Below are 23,206 nucleotides of genomic sequence, written 5' to 3'. Positions count from 1 at the left end.
ACTACTGGTCTTCAGCTGATCATCATTCTTTCTATCTGAATCACTTGAGGTTCAAGTGAACATTTTTGTCAAAAATCAATGGAAATGTAAGCATTGGAAATGTTTTTTGTATCACGTGTACATAGTATGATAAAGTTTCTTATCAGACTTTGGGAAGGGAAGCCAGCAAAACAAGGAAAAGTAGAAATTACGCGGTGCGTAATATATGTCCCCGCCGGAAGTAGCATTTAGTAGCAAAATGTACAATATAGGTAAAAAGATGAAGGTCAAAGGTCAAAGAAGTCAAAGGTCAAAATTCTATGTAGAAGTTTTGAAGCCCTCACCTAGTGCCATCACATAAAGCAAACGGAATCGAAATCGGGTTAGAAATGGCGAAGGAGTAGCATTTTGTAGCCAATGTACAATATAGGTAAAAAAATCAAGGTCAAAGGTCAAAGAAGTCAAAGGTCAAAATTCTGTGTAGAAGTTTTGAAGCCCTCACCTAGTGCCATCACTTAAAGCAAACGGAATTGAAATCGGGTTACAAATGGCAAAGGAGTAGCATTTTGTAGCAAAATGTACAATATAGGTCAAAAATCAAGGTCAAAGGTCAAAGAAGTCAAAGGTCAAAATTCTGTGTAGAAGTTTTGAAGCCCTCACCTAGTGCCATCACTTAAAGCAAACGGAATTGAAATCGGGTTACAAATGGCGAAGGAGTAGCATTTTGTAGCAAAATGTACAATATAGGTCAAAAATCAAGGTCAAAGGTCAAAGAAGTCAAAGGTCAAAATTCTGTGTAGAAGTTTTGAAGCCCTCACCTAGTGCCATCATATAAAGCAAACGGAATTAAAATCGGGTTAGAAATGGCGAAGGAGTAGCATTTTGAAGCAAAATGTACAATATAGGTCAAAGGTCAAGGTCAAAGGTCACAATTGAAATTCTGTATAGAAGTTTCAAAGCTCCCATGTAGTGCTATCATATAAAGCAAACAGAATCAAAATCGGGTTAGAAATGGCGAAGGAGTAGCATTTTGAACATTTTGATCACACACGGACGCACACACGGACGGACACACGGACGCACGGACACACGGACGGACACACACACGTACGGAGCCCGTTTCATAGTCCCCTGCTCGAACTCGTTCGGCGGGGACAATAAATGGCTGTGAATAATACGAAGAGTGCCAATGATTGTAGAAGGGGTAAGAAAAAAAAAAGGAAATTGGTGAAGCAAACAGAATCGGAACCGGCCAAAGAATGGCAATGAAGAAGCATTCAGTAGCAAATCTATAATATAGGTCAAAAATGAAGATAAAAGGTCAAAGGGGTCAAAGGTGAAAATTCTGTGTAGAAGTTTTGAAGCCCTCACCTAGTGCCGTCACATAAAGCGAAACGGAATCGAAATCGGGTTAGAAATGGCGAAGGAGTAGCATTTTGTAGCAAAATGTACAATACAGGTCAAAAAATCAAGGTCAAAGGTCAAAGAAGTCAAAGGTCAAAATTCTGTGTAGAAGTTTTGAAGCCCTCACCTAGTGCCATCACATAAAGCAAACGGAATCGAAATCGGGTTAGAAATGGCGAAGGAGTAGCATTTTGTAGCAAAATGTACAATATAGGTCAAAAAATCAAGGTCAAAGGTCAAAGAAGTCAAAGGTCAAAATTCTGTGTAGAAGTTTTGAAGCCCTCACCTAGTGCCATCACATAAAGCAAACGGAATCGAAATCGGGTTAGAAATGGCGAAGGAGTAGCATTTTGTAGCAAAATGTACAATATAGGTCAAAGGTCAAGGTCAAAGGTCACGACTGAAATTCTGTGTAGAAGTTTCAAAGCTCCCATGTAGTGCTATCATATAAAGCAAACAGAATCAAAATTGGCTCATAAATGACAGAGAAGTAGCAAATTGAAGATTTTGATCACACACGGACGCACACACGGACACGGGCAATTCCATGAGAAATGTTCACTTTGGTGAAAAAATGAAGTTTTGAGTTTCACTTAAGTTCTCAAATATTCTAAGAAAGTAACATATATATTTTCATTTTTCACTAGTCGCATCTTTGTCATTACAAAATTTTGTATTTTTCTCAGTCAATGAAAATTCTGTATGATGTGTTGCAATGATGCAAAAATTTGGCTATTTTTAAAGAGTTAAATGTTCTTGTCTCTACAGGAGGCCAGATATGTCCTAGAGGCCTTGCTCAGCTTTTAAATTATAGTCCAGTGTATATATCAATGGAAAATCACAACCAACTTCCGTAGCATTCATCAGTTTTTGACCCATTGATCCTCAAAGTTGTGTGATTTCTATAACATTTGAAGCGTCATGTCCGTTACGTTTTTCACTATAAGTTTTCATAGCCAAGAGGAAATTAGTGTAAAGTTGCTGTAAATTAATTTTCTATGTTAGGATTGAATCCCCTTGCATGTGTGAAAACCACTTTTCTATACCACTTCTAGTTTTCCTGTAAATGGCGTAACGGACATGACACTTTGCGTAACGGACATGACACCTCATATTAGACAAGTGGCAAAAATAACACTGTGGCCCAGTGAAACAGGGTGGTGATTAGTTTTAATTGCTTGAGGATAGTAGGACATTTCTCTACTTCAGTAAATAATTAAGTCTGCACATAACTCAATGAAACAAAAACAAGCAGAGTTTGCTTTCTGCTACTGGAAGACTGTTGATTTTAGATGATCTTGCTACCCTGTTACACCGGTTTGATCCATTCCCACCTCTTGTAATCCTGACTGATAAACAGCAGCTGTCATTCCAAGGAGTATTTAGACAATGGAGTTTTCATTGTTGGCCTTCCCTTCAATACTTAAAGTGAGCACTTTCTACATATAAGTACATTGTAGACCACATTTAACACATAACCACCATGGAGTCAACACAACAGCCAGGAACTCCTGCACAAATGGATCCTCGTGCATCCAATGAACATGATCACTGATGATACAACAACAAAGAATCCAAATGTCACCAGCATCAATGTCTTCAATGATGGTGTTGCCTCATAATTTTAAAAAAAAAGTTTGTGCTGCATCCATACATACCTCTCTCATCTCTATGACTATATAAATCCACACCTTCAGTGGCACTTTAATGAGATATCACTTGCCAAGAGGGCTGAGAATGGAATTGTTTGCTTTATTATGCGTGTTGACAGTACATGTAGCTCTATTGTCAGAGAAAGTCGGTCTGAATGCTGGCTATCCATTTCATCAATACAACTAAACTAGATGTACCTCTATGCCAAGGGATATACTGGTATAATGACAGCGCACAGCATCGTACAACAAGCACAATTTTGAGATGCTATGAGAAGATGTTTATCCACTGAAAGGTACACTGTATAATCATTTAGTTGGTACGGAAAGCATCCAGTATTTCAAGAAGTCCTAACCTCACAAGCTGGTGAGAATAATGTAACCAGTACACCACTCTGGCAAGCCTTAAGAAGTGCCTATGAGAGCAAGCAATAAGTTGATTATACAATTTGAATGAGTTGAATTTGCCGAGAAGAAAACAAGAAATACTTTGTTGCCCAGGTGACCACTCTACATGGAAATGGATTATATGTTGTGAAAATTCTCAGAAAAAAAGGGGGCTTGATCATTCACTTCTAGCCAAGAAAAGAAAGCATTTGTTGACAATGATAAAGTACTGGTAGTAGCAGTGGAATTTTTACAATAGTCTATCCAAGATTGGATAACAGAGGATGATTCTACTCCAAGGATGACATTAATGCCAAATGAAAGAACTTTGCAGAAATGAAATTTTCATACCTTATTTCTTTCAGATGATAACACTAATTTGATAATGGTACCAAACAGTTTTGTGGTCCTGTTTCATTGCATAAAAGTTGATGCAATCCTGAGTGCATTTTAATGATGTTGTATTCAAACTTTTTATTCCATACAGATCTGGTTCGTTCTGTTTTCTTTGCCTATCCGCAGATATGGAGACATGGTCTTCTGTGTTGAACATGTATGCCATTGTGGTACTCTGGGCATTGTACTCCATGTGCTTTAGAGTAGCTGTTAGATCACTGAAACCTGCAATAAAAGGACTTTTTGATGTTTTGTTCAAGATCATAATGTAGTTAGCAGTGTGCAGTTATTTTAATCTTTTTATTTTGAAACAAAGAAGTGAAAGTATGGTTCACCTTACAAGGGTGTCATGTCCGTTACGCTAGTGTATAATACTAAGTATCAAATAGTAGGCCACTAAGAGAAAAATAACCATAGTATAAGATAGTAATATGTCCTGTTTTGCTATGGTGGGTGGTAGTAACTGGAAATTTGTTACTAATTGTAGCTAGCTGGTGCAGGAGCGAATTTGTTTTATATTTCTTTGTTTTGTAAATATATACAAAGACTAACCCCCCTAAAATGATATAAATATAAGAAATATTACATGATTGCAGTTATGATGTGTGTCCCTATGTTCTAACCTTACTATGCAAACAATTGAATATCTGCTATACCTTGTAATAAAAAAATTCTCTTAGCTTACAAAAAGTGGACAAAACTGTCATGTCCATTACACTCGAAGTGTCACGTCCGTTACGCAATATTTTAAACTATTAAAAAAGAATGAACAATAAAACTACTCTAAATTAGGACTTTATGAGTAAAGCATGATCTAAAGGTTTAATCAAGACCAAAACCAGCTGCATCTTATCCAAAAATTCACAGGAATTTTCATAATGGTAAGTAGATCAAAATGCCTTGTCCATTTAGTGTCATGTCCGTTACGCTCGCTAAAAATGCAATTTCTCAACAACCACTTGATAAATTTCCATGAAATTTTCTGTGTACATTACATATACTTAAATGTGTCTGATAAACTCAATTAGAATCTTTTGGAGACTCCCAATTTCATTGTGTGATGGTTTGAATCACAAAAAAGTGGTCTGAATGTCATGTCCGTTACGCTGGAATTGACCACACACAGACGGACGGACGGACGGACACACGGACGGACACACGGACACACACACGTACGGAGCCCGTTTCATAGTCCCCTGCTCGAACTCGTTCGGCGGGGACAATTACCCCACTGGCCCCTATCATGGTTTTTGGAAGGGAAGCCAGCAAAGCAGCATGACGATATGCTGTATACGCCAAATATTTCGCAAGGTTTTATCTTCGCGAATTTCGCGAGTTGGGTGTTATTCACCAAATCAAAGACACATGAAAATGTGACATACGCATACATTTCTCTGTTCAGTACAGCACTCCACGATCACAAATCTAACCACTCGCAAAATTATCGGAAATTACCGATTCGCGAAAATTTAGACTCGCGAAATATATGGCGTATACAGTATGCAATGCATGTGGAGAAATGACTTGTGGAGAGAAGGCAGGCCTGGCATGCTTTGCAGCAAAACATGCACAATGAAGAACACTCAGGAGATGGGGCAAACACCAAGAAGCCCCACTACCCCTATTTTATAATTTTTCAGGGGTTTGATACTAATTGTATTCAGATCCCTATTTCAGGATTACTTCCAGGGAAAGATTTGAAAATTACCCCTAAATAGAAATATTTTGGGGGAAAAATACTAAAAGACCCCTATTGCATTGTATTTCAACAAATTTTCAGAGTGGGGGTGGGGGTCCTTCTGCATAATGAATGAATGAATGAACATGAAAGATGCTTGCTTCAGTATTTCTGTTGTTACTGTTTTTTTCTTTATTTGCAAGTTGGACAGAATCTGGATGATAGGAAGGAGTCATAAAGAGAAAGAAGAACTTCCTCTTCTTCTCTAGATTAACTCCCTCCTTCATTCCTGAATATGGCAATTACGCCGATACAATGAGAGACAGTGAACCAAACATCTTAAGAGAAACTAGAAATGTCGCTATGGCGACTGGTATGCCTCTGCCATAATGCATGATTCTCCTAATAGGTCTAGATAGTACATGTGGACAATGTGCACCAATTACATTTTCACAAAATTGGCAAAATATTAAAATGACAAGTTTGTCACAAATGTGTTGAATGTTCACCTTCCTTGACCTAGGTTTTCATAATTGGGATGAATAGGAGAGCATGTATTTGGGGATTTCAGGACTTTATCTTGACTTTGACCCATTCATACGTTTATGCATTGAGTAATTTTCATGGTATGGAGAAAAAGTGCAATTTCTGTATTGAATAGTAAATTGTTACCATTTTCATCTGGCCTTTGACCGTAAAATTCATTTAAAGATAATCACTGTCAGGCAGAACATGCATAAATATGTGGTAGTAAGTTTCAAGATAGCTTGAGCCACTTCCGAGATATGGAGGAAAAAGTTAGTTCAGCACTTTCACTTGATCTTTGACCTTTTGACCTTTGAGGCAAAGAAAAGAAAAACTTTCCAGAGAATCTCTATTAGTTTATACATGCATAAACCAAGTGTAAAAAAAAAAATCCTGCTTGCACTGCATAAACATGACAGAAATAGTAAAATTTTGAAGTGTTGCCCTTGACCTTTGACCACATGAACCCTAAATTGTCTAGATAATCACTGCCAGTCAGTACATGTATGTTCCATGATGATACGGAGAAAAAAGCGAAGTTTTAATATTTTTACTTTTTTGACCTTTGATCTTCGACCTCATGACCCCAAACTTTCACCAGAGAATCTTAATTGGCTAATACATGTATACACTAAAAGAAAATATCTTCAGGCATTGCATAGCTACAATGTTGTATGGTGGAAATAGTGAAATTTTATTATTTGACCTTGACCTTTTGACCTTTGACCTTGAGCATGTGCACCCAAAAGTTGATAGGCACAACTTCACCCCCTAATACATACATGCCAAGTTTCATTAGGATACCTCAAAAGGTTTTTTAGTTCCGCTGTCCACAAAATTCATTACGGATGGACGGATGGACGGAAGGACGGACGGACGACGGACCGACGGACCGACGGACAACCCGAAAACATAATGCCTCTGGCACCACTTCGTGGCGGAGGCATAAAAAGGTGAAAGGGATAGTACAATATGGGTGGAGATGAGAATTGAACTTTTAACTTTTTGCAAGATACCAAGAAAACACTTATGATACTGTACAGAGCATACGATTTTAAGAGGAATTCGAAGTTTATTTGATGAAAATTGGGTTTGAAATGACTGAAACATCCAAAAACTAGAAAAGTACTCTGAGAGCGCAGACCTCCGCCAAGCATGCAGCTCATTTCCACCACTGATCTTGTTCTTCCATAAAGATGTCAGTGATTTCCACCCATATGTGCTTATAGCATTGTGTGGTGAAAGTCGCCCGATTTCCCAATATAGAAGCCTTTGTAACGTCATAAACCCTCAGCTGCACAGCGCGCCTCGCCCTAGCAGAAACTAGAGCACGCACTTTAGTGCGCGTATGCAAACTTCAAATACACGCAGCCTGAACTCCCAAGTTCATTGGCCCTACCTGGCAAAATATCAAAAATCCTTCATAAATTCCCCTAAAATTCTCGGATCATTACCAAAAGTTAATCGTTTGTTACTCGTGTCATTATCAACCTTTCCTGCAAGTTTCATCCCAATCCGTTCACTACTTTTTGAGTTATTTTGCACATGGACAAACGAATGAACGAACGAACGAACAAACAAACGAACAAACCAACGGTAACAAAAACATAACCTCCTCCCTTGGCGGAGGTAACAAAGTAAAACAAAGTGATCGTAATAAAGTGTGGGTCCCATACTTTAATAGTTCAATCGCTCGTTTTTGGATATATCTTGCCGTCATTTTGAAACCAATTTTCATCAAATAAATGTTGAATTCCTGATAGAATTACATGCTCTTTCATATTTCATAAGAGGTTTCGCATAATTATCTCACCAAAAAATGTTAGAAACCTGAAATTAGGTCTCAACCAAAACTATACGATCCCTTTAAAATTTAGCCTGCCTGTAACTCTATCTGGACATGTGTAACAAAAATGCATATGAACCTGGAGGACAGTAAACACCTCACATAAAACTGCAGTGCACTACAATTATAACCAACACAGTAACAACAAAATTCTTGTTAAAACAAAATGAAAATTCAGGGACCAAATTCATTGCATATCAATTTCTTTGCATACTCTACTATTCAGTCATAACGAAATTTTGATATTTGATAACAAAAGAAAACCTCCAGTCCTATTAACTTCCTTATGATGGGAGTGCACTGTAGATTGCTGTGGAGAAAAGCATGTTGTAACCAATGACTGCGGGATGGTCAGGTGGGGCTTTTAGATTGTGTGGACACGACAGTAGTCAGGCCGCCCGAAAGTCGACACCAGAGTAAAACCATTTTAGATTTCAGTCAACGGTGAGTATGACTCAACAGATTTGGTGACGTCATGATTGTCATGTTAAATACATGCTGTACATGCTGCTCGTCTTCAAGCTGATATCTGGGAAGAAATCCCTCGAAGACACGCTTTGATTCTTTACGCTAGACGTGCCAGAAAATCTGGAGCATGCGCAATATCATGAAATGACGTCATCATGTCGCACTCCACGTCCTGGATGAGAAATCTAAAAGTCCCCATTAACACATTGAGGATGAGTCCCAAGTATTCTCGAGTACCGGTAGGGTAAAACCCCCAGTATTCGGTCATTTAAGCTTTCTGCAATATTCTTTAAACTAAAATAAAACATACACTACATCATATCCACAGCAATGTGTGTGAAATATATCAAATTTCTTTAATCTCAGTTTTCATTTTGTTAAATATCTCACAGAATTTCACAATCTCCCAAAATATATCACCTTGAAAATCCCCCAGAATACGGTCACCGCGATCAGAATTCGGTCACGCGATATGCGCATTCAAAGTCAATGCATGTTCAAGACAGCTGAAAAAAGCGCCGCGCAATACCTTGTTGACGCAAAATTGCATCGGGGACATTACGGCACCCGTTGGTGACCGAATACTGGGGAATCAGCACTGGCATTCAACCCTTGTACATTGAGTCACTGCATCGGCACGTACGGAAATTTTGATTTTCTTTTGTGTTTTTGAGGATACCATCACACTCCAAGCTTGTGATAAGCAAAAAATCGCGCAAGAGAACAGCGTATTTCTCGATTTTTAGCGCTTTTTCGGCAACCCGTTTTCTTAAAACTGGGCTCAATCCATGCACGCTTTGGGAAAGTCGTGCCAATTCTGCACTTTAATGGTGAAATCTGGGATTTTGGATGGATTTTTGGAGGGGACTAAGGGACTTTCCTGTTGTGAATGAGTGTGCAGGTATGTGAACTGATGTGGTTTGTGTGTGTTGTGACAGTAGAACTTACTGGCTGGTGACTAGTGATAAGTGACCGAATTCCGGTGGGTGACCGAAGTACATGTCAGGCCTATACATGTATGTAGGTCCTACTGGTAGAACCCCTACTTGTTTACCCTAGGTCAACAGTGTTTATGAGAAATGTGTGTTGTTGTAGCAAAAAAAAAAAATCAGCCCGTCCCCAACAGCAACGACTGGCTGACTCTGAAACACACTACCATAGGTAGCAGTTAGAACCCCTAACGTTAGGCATAGTCACCCTAGGCCAGGATCTAATAAAAGTCTAATGACCAATGTTAGACCTCTAAATTACCTCTTAATTGAGTCTAGAGGGTGCCTACAGTCAATTGAACGTTACACCAACTTATGAAAGGAATGTAATTTTTAGGGTCTGAAAACCAAAAGGGGCACACAAAACTTTAAAGATCCTTTTTGCAAGAATGGCTTTCTTATACACTGCAGAGTACATGTAGACCATCTAATCTATAGTACTAGTAGTAGACATACGGCTCTTTGCTGATGACTGTATTATCTATAAGGAAATCTTAATCAAGTCACCTGAAGATCAATGCAGACTCCAGCAAGATAAAATATGTCATTGTCTGGGAAAAGTAATGGGAAATGAATTTCAACAAATCCAAATGTTATTCTATGAGTGTTACACACAAACGCAAACCTCCAAAGTTCACATACAAGATGAACGATACGCCCCTCGCTGAAGTAGAACACTACCCATAACTGGGAGTCGAGATACAGTAGCTAAAGATCTTACCTGGTCGCTTTATATACAGAAAATATGCAACAAGGCAAATAGTATGCTGGCAGGGGCTTTTGAGAAGAAACATCCACTGCTGTCATTCTGAAGTCCAGTCAATTACTTATAAATCACTGGTATGCCCAAGACTGGAATACTGCAATGCCATCTGGGATCCCTACCACGCGCAAGGTACACATATTATCAATTGAAAAAATACAAAACAGAGCTGCACAATTTGTAACCGGCAATTACAACAGAGAAACCAGCTCGTCTTCCCTGGTCCAAAGACTCGGATGGGAGACCCTTGAAGACCGTCATTCTAAAGCTAAACTTACAACCATCTGCAAAGAAATCCATGGACCGATCCCAAGCAACGTAACGTTAGAGAAATTCAACCACAAAGGAAACTACCATACTCGTCGGCTTCATGGCCATGGACGATTTTCCTATGAGAGGCCTAGACCTCTAATTAGTAATTAAATTTAGTAAGGACTGTCTCACAAGTATTCCCTCTACGCTCGCACTATACCGGAGTGGAACCTACTACCAGACGGCCCAAAACCTTGACAAGTTTTAAAGCAGACCTATCCAATATAGGCCCTGTAGGCCCTGGCATGGCCCTAGGCCTACGCTGTAGATGTTCACAATCACAGTTTAAAGGTAGGGGATACCTTTTACAGACCTCCCAAAATGCAGCAAAACATTAAATATGAACCTCAGGGGACTTGTTTAGGCCACTGCTGAGAAATTTGGAAGTCAACAGTTATCTACAATTTGAATAATGCACAAAACTCAACTACTCAGTAGTTCTGTGTGTCAGCCACACTTAAGCCTTTTTGTTGTAGTCTTCTGTATTTTTTATCTATAAACACAAATCTAAAAGTATAAAAGCTGATGTAATAACATATAGAGTGCGTGGCAAGAATGTATTTAGAAATGTTTGTAAGTTTTGATGAACTTTCTTTACAAAATATACATGATGGACACACATGCAGTGCATGGGTCTGCAAAGCTAGCCTAGTAATGTACTGGAATTTACGGTGAGCCCCGAAAAAAATTCAATTCAAAATCTAACGGTCAATAAAAATGTACTAAATGTTACCTTCCACTTTCAATACTTTATGGGAGTTTCTAAAATGATACTCTCTTCAACATACCACTGCATTTATACAACTCTTCATTTAAGGCATGCAAATGGGATTCCCTACCTTTAACATACATGTCATTGACAATTGTAACCCAAAATTAAAAAGCTCACTTCAAAATTTAATTGTTGCTGCTGCCAAATGTCTTTGACCACTGTACCGTGATAGTCCACCAGGGCGTTGTGTGCAGCATACAACCAGAACCAGAACCTAGTATAATGTAGTCTAGTGTAACTTCCGATTTGAGCAAAGATTTACACTTCTTTTATTTTTAATAGTTTCGTTCCTTCATTTGCAATATATGGGACTATTGCAATCCATATTTTACACATTGTCACTGGCCTACCGTAAGCAGTAAGACCCTTTAATCATTCTACTCTTCATGTCTTCAGTGAACTCTGAGGCTGCAAATGCTTCATTATTTGGCAGTTCAAGTTTTGTAATAAATAATTTACTTACGAATTTCAGCTACAGTACTCTGCCTCTGGTGATGTTTTTACTTGTCCTCTTCATCGCGCATCGGTCACGGGGCCGGAGGAGCGTGTCGATAAGTATATACCAGCAGCGTTGCCAGGTCCCAACAGAGCAAAATCACCAAAAGGCTTGTAAAAAATCACCAAAAGCCATCAAAAATCACCAAATTTGGAAAAGCGTAGGTAAAGCTTCAATTTCAAGACAAAATTATATCAATAAACCTTTATCAAACACTGCGCCAGTCTCGGTGCAATTTTCGGCGCACCGTAGTCACACACACTAAGTGCAAAATGTGTACGATGTGTATGGATATTTGACTATGAGTGTTTGTGTGTGTCGCTGTGACCAAAAAAAAAAAAAAAAAGAGGGGGGGGGGGCACATGTTATGTTTCTGCAGGAAATAAGGGGAAAACTTTGGGCAAAATGCATTTTCGTTTTCAATTAGTGTGATTATTTTTCATGGGTCTAAAAATCACCAAAAAGTTACCAAAAATCACCAAATTTTGATTTGGTTACCAGGCTAAAATTTTGTCACCAAACAACTTCAAAAATCACCAAATTTCACCCTTTTTGGTTCCCAAAATCACCATCTGGCAACACTGTATACCAGTACACATGTGTGTGTACAACAGTGCACAAAACTACCGGCACGTACGTAGGCGGCGCCACAGTATGTTGATATCATCAAATTCTCGCTATCGCCAATGACGTAAAAAGTACCCGGATGTGGCTTTCTCGTCAAGATTTAGTTCACTTGGTAGCAAGGGCACTTCCGGCGCGGGGCATAATTTGCACAACGCTAGCGTGCGCGTACGTGTACCTTACCTATAGCGCAGCGCCGACCACGGATACTAGTACATGTACTAGTACAGTAGGCCGCTGTACTGCCCGAGCCAGCGAGTGGCCAGGCCTGTCATACTCGTACACTGTAGTCCCCGCCGCCGGCGGCCGGCCTTTCTTGCTATAGCTAGCATGCATGCACCACTCACTGCACGCAGCGCATAAGCTAACACATACCGGTACGGCGTACATCACAGATCAGTCATCTCTGCATACGCTGAAAATATGCTGGAAAATATTCACCCACCTGGATATACAGTATATCGTCATGGAATGCCCATCTTTTTTCTTTATTTGTTCTCTGTCGAAATGTCGCGAACACAATCGGGAACGAACAGTGATCTCGAACTTATCCTGTCTCCAAAGCAATTTCTTCCAAGTAAGTACGTACAATGTACGTAGGCACTGTGCTAGGCCTACTACCTAATGCTACTACCACTACTAGTAAGTCGCGCGTGCACGTACTGCGCTGTGGAGTCACCCGCAAACTTCACCCACGCTGCCACGTCACGTCTCGCATGCCAGTAAGGGTCCTATTTCTGCAGATTTTTTTCATTTATTGTCGTGCGAACAACACATGGCAGCTTCGCAGCAACAACCAATAGTTGTAGTAATAGCAATTTCTTAAGAATGGAGAAATTTCAAATCATATTAAAGCTGTAATTCAAGTCGAGAAAACCGGAAGTACACGTAGAATACAGTCGGTTGTGTGTGTAAATCGCATTAGTCACGTATCACGCGCGTACGAACGGAAGTGACTTTGCTACCGGACTATCCCATAATGCACCGTAAATGACGCTTAAATCAACATCCGGGTACTTTTTACGTCATTGGCGATAGCGAGAATTGCCCGCGCCGAAGGTGAGGGCGACATCGTGTCTTCACATTATAATCATTATGCTCGAGTGCTATCTGTAAGAACCTGCCTGTTACTACAGTAGTATGTTGCTGATCTGGTGGTTCTATAGGGCAATACCCGCGACGGGCCCCTGGACAATTATTCCGGACCCTGACCCTAACCCTATACAATCCTGATCCTGAACCTAATCCTAACCCAAACTCCAACCCTAAACCTAACCCTAGCTAACCCTAATCGTTACCGGTACTCTTGCCTTTATCACTTAACCAGGATTTAGCCGGGGGTATTGTAGGGGGGGGGGGGTAGATCTATAATTAGATGGAGCCAGCTTATTGTGTTGCTGTGGTTCTAAGGGCAATACCTGGACAATTACCGCAGACCCTTCCCCTTCCCCAAACCCTAATTTGATCCTGAACCTAATCATAACCCTAACCCAAACTCCAACCCTAAACCTTACCTTAGGCCAAATCTTTACTCTCACCTTATCACTAACCACAGGATTTCGCCGGGATTATTGTCCGGGGGGGGGGGGGGGGGGGGGGGGGGAGGGGAGGTACACATTCGTATTTGCCCTGATACGGATCTGGTTTATTGTTGCCAGAATGTACGAGAGATAAGTGAGATGCCGTCTTTCATTTTCTGCTTAGTTTACTTTTTCTGTTTTTGTTTTTCGTTTACTTGATTTTTGCTTCATACTGCACCTGTTTTCTATTTTATTTCATCTGTTCACATTAGGCTTATGTCCTGTAAAATGAACCCTTCGGTTCATGCGTCATTAGGGTATTAACTACAACTTTGCTGGACCCATGATGATGATGATAATGATAATAATATGCGTAGTAGTAGTAGTAGTAGTAGTAGTAGTAGTAGTCGTAGTAGTAGTAGTAGTCGTAGTAGTAGTAGAAGTATTGTAGTAGAAGTATAGTACGGTACTAGTGGTAGTGGTAGTAGTAGTAGTAGTAGTAGTAGTAGTAGTAGTAGTAGTAGTGGTAGTAGTAGTAGTAGTAGTAGCAGTAGTCTAGTAGTAGTAGTAGTAGTAGTAGTAGTGTAGTAGTAGTGGTAGTAGTAGTAGTAGTAGTAGTAGTAGTAGCAGTAGTCTAGTAGTAGTAGTAGTAGTAGTAGTAGTAGTAGTAGTAGTAGTAGTAGCAGTGAGTAGTGGCAGTACATGTAGTAGTAGTAGTAGCAATAGTAGTTGTTGTAATAGTAGTAGTACTCTCTAAAAAAAATCGAGTGAAAATTTTCACTCTAAAAAGAGTGAATACAAAAAAGAGTGAATTTCGAGTGAAATTGGAGTGAATTTTGAGTGAAAATGCTCATTTTCACTCATTTTGGAGTGACGTCAGGGATCACTCCAAAATCTTCGAGTGATCCCTGACGTCACTCCAAAATGAGTGAAAATGAGCATTTTCACTCAAAATTCACTCCGATTTCACTCGAAATTCACTCTTTTTTTGTATTCACTCTTTTTAGAGTGAAAATTTTCACTCGATTTTTTTTAGAGAGTAATAATAATGATAATGATAATAATAATAGGCCTATAGTGGCTAGTTGTACAGCGCACAAGTCCACCTTTAGGTACTCATGGCGCTTCAAAAATGAAAACAAAAAAATGTATACACGTACAAACATGACAAATTCAATTCTATTCAATTCATTTATTTTCATTCTTCTTTTTCCAACAAAACATAACACATAATAGATCTGGAATTACATCATAAACATAAACATTCGACTTTGCTAAAGATAAATGATACAGATACACAAAAGAATGCATACTGGCAAAAAAAAAAGTACAAAGTTATGCTTCAGTTGAGAAAATAACCAGCAACAAGCAAACACATACCAGATAAGGAGCACAACTTTTCTGAACATCATAATAGATCGCAGTTACGTATAATCCTCAATGTGAGAGGAACACTGGTACGTTTTCAGATTTGATTTGAATGTTTTTGTAGATGACAATGTTGGCGTAACTGACTCATATTCCACAACAGTTTTGGTCCCATATCAATCACTGTCAATAACGCAGAAAGCACTATCCCCCGTTCATGTTTTATTCTTGGTGTTTCACTGAAGTATAGTGCATCAGCTAGCTGATAACATTATTATTGTATACTTCGTGTCAGGTTTTAGTTGGGAATAGAGTCACGCAGGAATGCGGGGGAAAGAGAGTGAACTAAATGTAATGATAACAGAATCTTGCTATAAAATAGGCATGTTTTCATTTTTTCAATTGGCAGCCTATGTGAAGAAATGGTCACAATTGTTATGACATAAAACTTTTGCGGCAGAATTTTGCAACCTTTTTTGTGACACTTTTCTTCCTCTCCAATTTCCTCTCCACATCTTGTCCAACCCAAATCCCTGACAACTATAGTATGAATTTACACTTATCCGAAGTCATTACTTTGGCACATTCTGTGGTGACAATACATGGCGCTCTACTATTTCATCTGGCTTCATTTTGTCGATAGAATAGCATTTACCACGTGATTCTGCAATAAGATATCATAAAAATTAAACAACAATACTTTTTTTTTTGCCCAGTATATAATGATGTATAGTGCACATACTCAGTTCTAAAACTGGTGATTATTTCGACATATCCTCACTTCTCGGGCATGCAGTCATAACCAGTGACCACTGCGACTTGCTCGGACATAGAGCTTTCATATTATAGGGAAACGATATTGATATCGTTTTAGTTTTAGTTTTTTTTTTTCGTTCAACTCACTAAGTTCATGTTTTGTCTTATCCTCATTGTAATGCACCAACTATAAAACGCATTAACGGTTGAAAAATACTGGACTATCATTACAAGGAAAAGTGAAGAAATTGACGGGAGGTATGATAACACGCACGAGGGTTCTCACAGACAAAGAAATGATAGGCCTATACTCTTCCACTCCAAACATAATTCTCGTATAACTACCATTTTCACCACTCCCATTATCTAATGTTCAATCTATGCGCTTTAAGGACATCTGAAGGAGAAGAGACGAAGAAAATTGCTATATTTTACAGTTAATGATTGCTCTCACTAGCTTCAGACCTACTTAAAAAACAAACAAACAAATAAACAAACAAATACACGCCTTTCTGCTCTACCACTATACTAAACCGCAATTATCCTTTCCCGGAGGTACGGGAAGGTTGTCGCTATACCTATTATGTACACAAATGCATTCTCATTTCTTTTTTTCTCTTTTTTTTTTTCATCGTTGAACTTTCTCGTTCTCTAAATGAGTGATGCAGCGTTTGATTGTGTTCGCGAAAAAGATTCGAAAAATAAAATTCGTAACGTATACTCTCACCTCAAAGGCCCAGGCTCAGACCTATATCCGTATGTATACTAAGTCTATGCATGCTGTCAGATCATGTTCGTCAGAACCTCCATTTCCTGGTATTGTTTGTATGATTTTATTCGCTACGTATCAATCATCGTTGAGAACGTGCACGTTCGAATACGGTAAGTCATTTTAAAGAGAGGTTGCCACTACAACTTGGGCGTTGCCTATATGGATCTTGAATGTTCATTTATATTCGTGGTTTGACGTTTCGTCTCTGACTATTTTCTGTGACAAATTATGAAATGGATCTCACCCAAGAAGACAAAGAACACGGAACCAGCATATAAGAGTTGGTATATAGGCCTATTGTCAGTGGCGTATCTAGGGGGGGGGGGGGGGGGGGCAAGGGGGGCACGTGCCCCGGGCGCCACTCCTTGGGGGCGAAAAAAACGAAAAAAAAACGAAGAAGAAGAAGAAAAAAAAAAGAAAAAAAACGAAGAAGAAGAAGAAAAAAAGAAAAAAGAGAAAAAAAAAGAAGAAAAAAAAACTCGCGGGGGGGGGGGAGGGAGAATGGTGGGGGGGGCAGAAAACCAAATCAAACAAGATAAAAACAAAACATGATGATGACACGGACATAATGACAATGTTTATTGTGTTCACACAAGAATTCCATGTTCTGTCAGCTGAAATACAAAAATTTTCGGCTCGCTCGCTACGCTCGCTCGCCAAACTTTATATAAAAAAGAAGGTAAGAAAAAAAAGTGATGATGACGCTGTAAAATGACAATGTCTATTATGTTCACACATGTCATTTTATATTCAGCAGGAAAATTGTTACACGGATCAGCGGCTGCAATTTCATTCGTTCTGAAGCGATCGCCGATTGGATCAAAAGAGGACTCCAACGGATTCGAACATACGTGGGGGGGGGGGGGCGCAAAAAAAATCAAAAAAAAGATAAGAACAAAACGCAATGATGATGCGGAAATATACAAGTTTCGGCTCACTCGCTCGTACTAATTTAGAGTATCATAAGTGCTCAGTTTGTTGGTATAAATCGTTATCTATAAGGTCGTCACTATATCTTGATTAGAATTGTAAGATTTAATAAGCAAAAATTGACAAGAATTCCATGTTTTGTAAGCTGAAATACAAAAATTTTCGGCTAGCTCGCTGCGCTCGCTCGCCAAAATTTATCAAAAAAAGAAGATAAGAACAAACGTGATGATGACGCGGAAATATACAAATTTCGACTCACTCGCGCGTACTAATTTAGAGTATTTTTGTAAGTCCTCAATTTGTTGGTATAAGGCCGTCACTATATCTTGATTAGAATTGTAAGATTTGATGAGCAAAAAATGACGAGAATTCCATGTTTTGTAGGCTGAAACATAAAAATTTTCGGCTCGCTCGCTGCGCTCGCTCGCCATAATTTATCAAAATTCATTACATTTATATCACCCTCAAAAGACCCTCTTTTAAGTGCTTGAAAAAGCATATCATGTGGACTTTGTTTAAAGTCCCTACCGGGATGAGGTTGGGGTTGAACACTTTTTCAGAAATTAGGGGCGCAATTTTCGCGCTCGCCCCGGGCGCCGTTTTCCCTAGATACGCCACTGCCTATTGTGTACTATAATCATAATTATATTTATATCACTACTCAGAATTACTTGCATAATAGGGTATACGAACAAATTGATTAACAGAGATATGCCCGCTAAATCACAAGTTTCATGGTTAAACCAAGTTTCAGGTTTGGAAAAAAGCGAATTTGACTTTTATAGACCGATCATTGGAGAGCATCTACGTCATCTTACTTGCATAATGACTTTCGTTATATAGGCCCTCCTATACTTTGTAACTAAGTATATTATTATCGTGTAGAGCACGCAGTAAACACAGTGATTACGTACCGTAACTATGTTGTTCGAGGCCTATGGTGAGTACATCAAAGTCCGCCGGTGTTCGTTCCTGTTTAAGAAGATTTCACCACTGCAGGTAGGATTACGCCTTTCTCCTGTCCTGCCATAAGGCCTACCAGCTTTACAATTCTACAGCTTTGCATTATAACCTCTATAGTTTGTCTGAGTTGTTAACCCAGTAGTCACTGAAATGCCCGAAACCGTCCGTCCGTTTTTTAATAGTTTTGTGCTTGCTTTGTGCTTATACAATAGCATACTTCAATAATTATTATTCTAAGTATAACATACAATAATTCTTTAGGACCTATGGTATGTCAGCGTGTCGATACAAAAATGTGCTTACAATTATCTGCGCAGACTGTCCAAGAGTTAGATCTTTATTCTTACTTTTAATTCTTTTATTTTAAAAAAAGCTGACATGCAACAACAAAAAAAGTGTCGAGGTGGTTTTTTATATATATTTACCGTGTACTATGTCTCATGTGGGGAATGTAAAGCACTACCGTAGATGTATGACAGCAAACGGAGACGTATCATAAAACCACCTCGTTTCTTAAACTTTATGCCCCCGGATCGGAAACACGGGAAAATCATCAGATGCATCGAGAATCATTAATTCTAAACATCAACAAAAACGAACGATATGCTATCAATATATATGGATCTAGACAGAAAAATGAATAACAGCGGACTGTTTTGGATCATGGTTTACAATGGCGATTGCAAAGATCTAGGAAAGCAATGAACACACGAGTATCGTGTAACACGGCAATCACGGCATCTGATTCATTTTTTTTTTTAAATACAACCAAAAACAAACAAAACCAACAATATAAACAATGTACAAATGACCAGCCTATATCAATAAAAAGGGCTCAGTAAACGAGTCAACTTCAACTATCTGCCATAATGGAAATTGGAATAACGGCATCTGATTCTGCTGAATAGTTTCAGCACTGAATTGCACTGACTTAGGATCCAGATTGCATGCATGAGTTGTGCTGCGTCGGAAAGATTGTTGCCCTTCGATTATAAAGAAAGAACAATCCCTGGTTGCAGAATGCGACGTTATATAATCAGTAGAATACTCTTTCCCATCAACTTCAGGCGTGTGATGCCTCGTTAGTCCCATGCGCAAGCCACGTTTACCCGTGGTCGGTCTTTTTATACGGTTAATAGACCGTAGAGTTCCTTACCAAGCTCGTAACGTTCTGAAGCAACCTATGACCCTCATTCATTGTTTGCATGCCCTGTAGCTCTTTGCTGGAGGTAGGGCCGATGTCATAACCAATCTTGCAATTTCCTCGTATATATTTGACAGCTACACCCGGCTTTATATTTGAATGTTGAGGCTCTACTCTACGTTCTCGGTTCGAGAGAACACATTAGACGATATTACAGTCAAATTACCAACCGACCTCGCGTGGACCTGTCTGCTTACCTGGAACCAAAGTCCTGGGATTCCGGCCCTTACCACTTGGATATGATTATTGTCCTTTTGATGCAAGTAGTGGCGACGAGTTTAGAAATGTGATCGAGAAGAAACATTTCATGCGATGAAACCCTATCAGATTTCTTCAGGTAATTTTCGTTTGTTTTCTAATGAAACGTCTCCATTTGTGGATTTTTTTTTTTTGCATGTATGTATAGGTCTATACTACTTATCGCTCTCACATATCAGTTATAATCCGACAACGATATGTTGAGGCCTAATTCTAAGGCATTCTCATAATATCTCATACAATGATTTTCATGTCAATAAAATCATTCGATGTATAGCATTGGCGGAAAACTTGTAAATTTGTGGTGTTCATGTTCAAACAGAGAATGGACTCGCGTTGAACATCGGCGATAGCAATGGCCCGGACATTCTACGCTTGGGGAAACATCCATCTTATTGTTTTCATTGAATGTATTCTGTTAAAACTCGTTTCTGCCTGCGTTTCTCCTCCTTTCTCCGAGAGCCTTCAATGCCCCGAAACTCGATTCTTTTAGCAGGTCGACGGAGAACAGACAGGTTGGTAACCCACCCAAGGAAAAGCAGTCAAGCGGTATAAAAGTGCCACTATCAAGTGCACGTTCCATCGAACAATGCATAATATCGATCGGGTGTGAGGTGTGAATAGAGAACGTACGCTGATGGGCTAGCCAATTCTTTTGGTAGCTATAAGAAGGGCGCCCGAATGAGGTCAGCAAAAGTCAAAATATCTAGTGAGCTTTAAGCTTGATAGCTATGTGTGTCTTCTTACGAGTTTTACAGCAAAAACTGACCCTGCTTCGTTGGAAAAAAAGGAGTTGACACGGAAAGAAAACAGAGTATTGTTACAATAAACTCTAATTTCTTGATCAAAGTCATTTTGGGGACAGCATAACACAAATTATAAGCATGAATGCAGCAGGACTGTGTCTACTTTCGGGACCTTGTATATCCTGTACATCAGGTTTCAGTATATCAGTTGGCACCACGGGAACCCACCATTGCCAAATGCTAGGTTTTCCTGTCAGGTACATGTGTTGGCAAGCTTCATTTATAAGATTTAATAGAGTGTCACTAATTCACAGATGCTTTTCTGATTAAATAAAAAACCAACATGCCTGCAGTTTAGTAATGTCTCAGCTTTTACTGGCTGAGCTTTTTCTGCTCATGCGCAATGTGGAGCTACGACATGCATGGCTTATTGGCACGACGTCCTATACGTAAAATTGTCTTCTCGGAATGAATGTTCATTCTAGTGAAAGGCAGTAATCTATGAATACGATGCGGGAGACGAGCGACTTGGTATACCCGTATGTTGTTTTTTAGAACAACATACGGGTATAGGGCTACGTTATGTCATTTACGGCGAACACATTGGCGAAAGCAGGCTTATGCCTGTGTGTGTGTGTGGGGTGGGGGGGGGGGGTGGGACTGGGGGCTAGGGGCTAGGGGCTAGGTGCATTGGTAGTGGTAAGGAATAATCATGGCTGTCAGTGTGGAATACTTAATATTGAGACTTTTTAAAAGTGACAGTTTTCTTATGAATTAATTTCTACAGGTAGACTGATATCAAGTGGACAGACGAAGCTATTAAACTTTGCATAGAGAAGTGGAAATTGTGGTTAAGTTCTCCTGCAACTTTGGATGTAACATACAGACTGCCCAGCCAATGTGAGTGCCACCATTAATGACGTTGATAAAGCGTTCTGTAGCATGGGCTCTACAGAAGTAACCCCTGTTGATCATACAATCAGGAATGCTCTTCAATTCAACACTGATCGAGAAATATGGACTTCATCATCCGTGTTGGATTTTAGTGATGCGAAGAGACAAACTCATCAACCAATCATGGAAATGCCGCTACGGGAGACTGGTCCTTTACTCGTGTCGTTCCTTCTTTCTACTCGCAGCTCTTTTCGTCACTTCTGGGCATTATTGGCAATTGCCTTGTCCTATTTGTCACAACCAGACGCCAGCGAGACAAGCGTTCCGTCGTCTCCCTTGTGGCATCTCTCGCTGTAGCCGATCTGATGACGTCTTTTACTCTCCTACCCTTTCCCGTCGCCAATACTATGCCTCAGAATTGGGTTGGTCAGTTATACTGCAAGGCAGTAAAGTCACACTCCTTCTTGTGGACAACGATTGTTGCGTCAATATTTACCCTAGCAACCATGTCCGTCGACAGATATTTAGCTATATGTCGTCCAATCATTTACAAACGCCTAATGACTACAGGACGCGTGCGATGCTCCATCGTGGCCATTTGGTTAACTTCTATGCTAATCAACGTCGATAACATGGTGGTATTTCGTGTGGACGAATACTGCAAGTGCGGGGTTCATTACTCTTCAATGCGCCTCATGGCGACTTATGGCGTCATCGTATTTTTGGTGCAGTTTATCGCTCCTACGGTCATTATGCTCGTCACTCACTTCTTGACCGCGCGCTCTCTCGACGTAGAATTGGCGCGCTTTGACAGTAGACCAAAGAATCGAAGGATCACTTGCGGGCCAACAGCTAGGCTCCTCCTGGCCAGAAAGCGCAACACGACATCCCTCTTGATCATCGTCCTGACTTTCATTGTTTGTTGGGGACCCCATCAGATCAGTTTTTTATTGTTCAACTTAGGAATGCTTTCTCCTACATTCCTTTCGAGCGAAGTCCACGAGTATTTTGTCATACTGGCTTTTTTCAACTCCTGCGTCAACCCGCTGATTTACACCATACGTTACCCGAAATTCAGGGCTATGCTGACATCGAAGATACCTTTTCCAGCCCGCGAGAGACGGAGTGCTCGGCTACCAGCTGTTTGCACTCACGTAACTTGTAAGATCGAAAGATAGCGATATAATAATGACTGTAAAACTCAGCTTTCTATTGTAGAGCACATTCTTTCCAGTTAAATGAAGCGCGACGGTCCTTATTTTGACTGTTTTGTTTTTCTTTATGATTCACCAAGGTGCATATACATTAATGTGAAAGCAATGTTTTGACGAAACCTGTTTTGTGACAAATTTGTGGCAGTTGACTGAAATAATGCATTAGCTGAATGGGCGCCACCACCGTACTCTGCCATACACGGTATGATTGTACACGCCGTATATTCTCCGGTCTACAAAAAGTTGTTTCATTTTTCTTTTTCAAAGGAGCTTCTTCGTCTGCAATCTAT

This window comes from Diadema antillarum, unplaced genomic scaffold, assembly GCF_040938485.1.
Source record: "Diadema antillarum isolate AM-2024a unplaced genomic scaffold, OU_Dant_1.0 scf00000065, whole genome shotgun sequence".
Lineage (NCBI taxonomy): Eukaryota > Metazoa > Echinodermata > Echinoidea > Diadematoida > Diadematidae > Diadema > Diadema antillarum.
Note: the sequence above shows the minus strand (reverse complement) of the source record.